The sequence below is a fragment of the Ruditapes philippinarum genome, unplaced genomic scaffold, assembly GCF_026571515.1.
Source record: "Ruditapes philippinarum isolate M1 unplaced genomic scaffold, ASM2657151v2 ctg9470_1_1_1_1, whole genome shotgun sequence".
Classification (NCBI taxonomy): Eukaryota; Metazoa; Mollusca; class Bivalvia; order Venerida; family Veneridae; genus Ruditapes; species Ruditapes philippinarum.
The window spans coordinates 31127-37199 of record NW_026855023.1 but is presented as its reverse complement, the minus strand read 5'-3'; positions in this window follow the sequence as shown (position 1 = coordinate 37199).

The window sequence follows — 6073 nt, the reverse complement described above, 5'->3', positions numbered from 1 at the left end:
TTATCAAAGTGCAAAATGACATTCTCCTATCTCTTGACAAAGGCGAAGTTACAATATTAGTAATGCTCGATTTATCTGCTGCCTTTGACACGATTGACCACAACACTCTTCTTAATCGACTCGAATGTGACTTTGGTTTTACTGGAAAAGGCTTGGTGTAGATCTTATCTCAGTGGTCGCTATCAGACTGTTTGTATTGATGGAGAACTATCTGACCCTGTGCATATGACATACAGTGTCCCTCAGGGCTCTGTATTAGGACCAAAATTTTACATACTTTTCACAAAACCTGTCGGCGAAATTTGTCGAAAACATGGTCTGCAATGTCACTTCTATGCTGACGATTCTCAAATATACATTTCTTTCAAACCGTTGGACAACACCAAAACTGAACTTGTACTTGATTCTGTCTCAAACTGCTTAAAAGAAATAACATTCTGGATGAACAGCAACATTCTCAAACTGAATTCAGACAAAACAGAACTTATAGTCTTTTCGTCGGGTAGCAATACAGACTCAGTGAAAAATATAACTGTCAATGTGGACCAAGCTGAAATCAAACAGTCATCAAGTGTAAGGAATTTGGGTGCATTCCTTGATTCAAGGGTTAATATGGAACATCATGTTAGCTCCGTGTGCAGATCTTCGTATGCCCAAATAAGTAAGATAGGACGTATTCGAAAATATATCAACGAAGAAGCTACAAAAACACTCGTTAACTCTCTCGTGACATCAAGACTGGATTATTGCAATGCTCTTCTATATGGTATACGAGCTAATATCAAATTTCGCCTGAATTAGGGTTCTGATTATATTCAAATATGAATACCTTATTTTGCTGCAAAGTTTTATCTCATCTAGTAAGCATATGAATTTGAAAGCTAGTTTTACAAAGTGCAACATAAACTCGTCTATTTTATATTGTTTATGATTGTCAGAAGGTCAATATTGATCATTGTTTGTCTTTGCAGTAACGATAACGTTTTTTACATTTTTAATAAAATAATAATATCTACACAACAAAGCATAACAAACAACACAACTTTATAAAAATTTCACTTTCAGTCTGAAATGGTTTTTTTATAGATGTATATATTTTCTCTACAAAAGACTTTTTTCGTCTTCAACCGTAAACAAAACAGGAAATTGAGTAAAACAATGTCAGTATGTTTCGCACGCACGTAAGAATATCATTTTTTCTTGTTCTATTTTTATGAACAGAGTAAGTTTTATCAATTTGAATGCAAAAATAAACTTTTACCATGCTGCTATATTGCAGAACTAGAAATCAATTTGTGTTACACCAAGGACATGCTTGTTACTGCAAGGACTAATGTATGTTACTTAAAGGACTTATAACTGTAAATTTACGTTTATTTCTTATCATTGAACTAACAATTAAATGTTAACAACATACAGAAATGAAAATAAGCTTTGAATTATTCTTAAATAGATCTTGAATTTGAATAGCAAAAGTAAGTGAAGCTCTCTTTTAAAGTTACAGGACGGACATATTTGTTACTGAAGTGACAAAAAATAAAGAAATGATAAGATGTTATCATTTATTTACAGGGTTATCATTTATTTACAAACAATAATCATTTGAATTTAAGCACCATTACTACTATTTGTATTAAATATAAATATTTCACAATTGTGCAGACATGAATTTAAAACGGGGAAAAGTTACAAGTCTTTAAGGTAACCAAGCAATGTTGTGAGTTCGCATAATTCAGTCTAAACTCGTCTCAGTCAATTTTATAAACAAGTTCAAAGAGAATTCCATCAGAAGTTTTGAAGATTGATATTACATGCTATATTTTTAATCAGGAGTTTTCTAAGTTAAATAATTAAAATAAAATGCAAAAGTTCTTGACCTTTTAGAATGCATAATTTTAATCCTGAATGACTGTAAATAAATTTCCAGAGATTCTTTCTTGTGACAAAGCCATCATTTAGCTTACAAATTGTCAGTGGCCCTTCTGTGCCTGAAATAACCTGGTGTCTTTTTCAACCATTCAAGCTTGAAAATAATTTGCCAACAGTTACTGACCTTAAGAGTTTTGGTGCAGCATTTTAAGCAAACAAAACAAAATAGAAATTTACTGTGTTCACTAAGTACGATAATGCCAGGAATTTTACGCGAGGCCAAAATAGGACTCGGAAAGTAAACAAACAATCATGTTCTAAGTTTCAAGGGACTACTTTTAATGACTAATTTTAGTAGTTTTGAAGACAATAATTTTCTTTTGTAAAAATGCCTTAAAGGCTTGCTTGTGAATGATATAAGTTAGGTTTGATTTCTATCTTGCAAAGTAAACTGTAATTCTATGCAAAAAATAAGTCTCTGTAGAGATAAGAACTAAGAACTTTCCTTCTATATACCGGTACTGCCTTATTACTTTTATTTCTAAAATCGCTACAGTTATTTGTGAAATGACTTGCATTTCAATTACCACAATATGTATATTGTCCTTACAGTAACTTAATGCTGAGGATTCTAAAGGGTGCAAGATTATTCAGATTTTCCTCAATTTTAACAAAAGCATTGTACTGTAAAAGCAAAAAATAACCCAATTGAATATATATACTGAAACAAAAAAGAAACTAATGAAACTTTCTCCAAGTTTGAATGTAGATATGTTAGTACAGTACATTGAGTTTGAATTAAAAAGTCCTTTCAATAACACAGGTTGTCCTTCGAATAACAAAATAACATAAAGCAGAAGTTTTAAATGCATAATTGTCTAATTATAGAATAAATATATTAATAATAAATATATTATGCCGACAAGAAAATGTATATCGTATCTTTATCCATAATTATATGTTAAAGAAAAATTGTGTTGTATTTTGTACTTTCAGTAACAGATTTTGTACTTGCAGTAACATTATTGTAAGGACAGTTACTGCAAGGACTTATTCAGGTTATTTTACAGCCTGTTTACACAGATAAGATAAGGGAGACAATTTTGGTCATTTAATTCATGACTGAAAAATATCTGCTAACAGCAGCAATACAAAAGGGAATCTTTCTCATAAGTTAAATAATTAGAATCTCGTTACTTAAAGGACACTGTTCGAAATCATGGTTCCAACCTTAAATCAATGTCTTCCAATTTTCTAAATCCTATTTAAAATGTCCATATGTTTCGTTGCTGTAGCCATGTATTACACCTATCACCTTCTTTTGAATAGCACACTGCAACAATTTACTTAACAAAATAATTTACTTATAGTACTGTTACTTGAAGGACATTTTTGTCAAAAAAGTTGGGGACAAAATTATAACTTGCATTTTGCAAATTGAAATACTTAACTTAGTTTTTTACTGTATAAATACATTATATGAAAGGTTATATTTTGCGTAAGTTAACAAAAGGATGTATTTTAGTAATACAAATTTACAGGATAAACAGCTGAAGTTGGGATTTTGACTTAAGGACGAGGGAAAATCAGTTTTAATTTAGGTTTATGACACTACCAGAAAAAAATATGTTTAATATCTTATCGTGTAAATGTCTTAGTTTACAATATTTTATGTACTTACAAGCATGCAAATTTATTTTTTATAAAATGATCATGCATTTTGTGAAAAATTGAAAAGGACAAGATTACAGGCGAAATCTGATATTGGCTCATACCTCAACAAACCATGAAAAAACTTCAACTTGTTCAAAATACTTCAGCCCGTGTGATTAAACGTACATCTAGGAAAGATCATATTACACCAGTGATGAAAGATCTTCATTTGCTGCCAATCGAATATAGAGTGAATTACAAGATCTTATTACATACTTTCAAGTCACTGAAACAACAATCTCCATCATATATGCAGGAAATGATTCAAGTTTATTCCACTTCCCGAAATCTGCGCTCTTCAAATGCACCTGTACGATTAGTGCAACCAAAAACTAAACTGAAATTTGGTGAAAGGAGTTTTTCGGCATCAGCTCCTAAGCTATGGAATTCACTACCAAGTCATCTAAAAAACTGTAACACAGTAGAAAGTTTCAAAAAACATCTTAAAACACACTACTTCAATTTAGCTTATGGAAAATAATCAGTGACTGTTATGAATGAATTTTATAAACAGTGAATACGAAGTATCTGTTATTTGAATATTAGTTTTATTAAAAAGTTTTTTTTTTTTTTTTTTTTTTTTTTTTTTTTTTTTAAACAAACAATTTTTTAAATCAATTTAGTATTTCTATTGTTTTATAACGATGATTTAGCAAGATCTTATCTATTATTATAAATCCATTGCTAGCATTTTTAAGCACAGAATATTTTTTTTTTTAAAAAAAAAAAAAAAAAAAAAAAACAAAAAAACAAAACTAACATTGATTTATCATAATAATTTACATGTGTTATATAATATATGGCTCGTGAATGCAGAGGGGTCAGATTTCAAGAATATTTAGTGTTAAGGTGTGGGGCGTGGCCCTTTCCTCCTGTGGTGATAGTAGTGATGTCATCCTGGGGGTCTGCATGCGCTGTGGGGAGGTATCTGACTCCCTCGGTACTGGACCTTGGTGTAGCAGTACTCATGCTATCCAGGTTCGTTAGGTTCAATATTCTTTTAGTCTGATGTCGCTGTATTCATTCTTTTATCAATCGTTCATATATTTTCTGTTGTAAAGTATGACAACAAAACAATGAAAATCATCAATATGCATTTAAAGTAGCTTTTAATATTTATTTATGAGTTTATGTTAAAAGGCACATTATTTCTTACACATTTATATATTGAAGACAATTTTAATGTATGACAATAATATTGTAAAGTGAGTTTTAAGGATCTTTAAGTTATATTGTATTAATATGTAAAAAAAATTTCATAATTTATACTTTTAATTAGTTAATGCAAAATATTTTTAATGTTCATAATCCTGTTCATTTATATTGTTTTAGACATATACGATTGATGTAAAGCGCCTTTGAACATTTTAATGAAAAGGGCGCTATATAAATGTGGTATTTATTTATTATTATTATTTTCGCCAAAGAAAGCGTATATTTAAGAAATAATATATCTTATCGCTCAATAAAATCACTGTTTGGAGTTCGGATGCGAGGAATTAAATCACGAGGGCGTAGCCCGAGTGATATAATGATGCACATCCGAACGACAAGCGATAAAATCACTGATATATTATTTCGATTCTAACACGACATTTAGAAATAACTGTTGTGGTACTTGATAGTTAAGCAAAATTGAGCCTGATTTGTTTCCGAACATATTTTCAGCGCGTCGGATTTTTTGTGGTTACGTCCCGTGTATAATGATTACGTCACATGTCTAAATATAGAACGTTAAACTGTGCATCTGTTGCATAATAGAATCTAACACACACTTTCTGTTCTTCTATGTTCAATAGGGAAAAATGCGGGTCGTGTTAGAATCAACAATTTGGACGTGTGGTCATTCTTAAACAAACAAAATTTTCCAAATATCTTTTTGTTATCCACAGAAGTACTGGTGCCATGCGAGACAGCCAGGTTATGAAACAAGTAAATAGAGATTGATCAATACGAATACCTAAAGGCCAGCATATAATAGTTGTAATCAGTCTCTTCTTTATCTTTTGACCATATGTCCGTCCGTCCGAAATCCACACATTACTCCATCATCATAAGTGATCAGGTATACGTAAAATCTCGTCATTTCTTTTAATATTATCATTAAAAACGTAAATGATTTATTATTTTTGAAGTACATATTTTATTATTTGTTTGTAATATGAAAAGAATATAGTACAATAAATATAGTCACATGCATATTTCAAAAAGCATTAGAACCGTCACAATAAATATATTTTCTTGATTATACGAGGGTTAATCAAAAGTAATAGGACTGAAAGTCTTGCATATATTTTATCCAATAAAGAATATTTTCATATGTACGAGGGTTGTCAAAAAAATTCGTGCACTGCAGTTATTGTCGTGAGAGTTATTGATAGTGTTATGTATGCAACATATTACATGTATATAGATTATATCTGACCAGTTGGTATTTCCAATATTGTCATTGTTCTATTTTTAGAACATAAACTACATGTATGTACTAGAA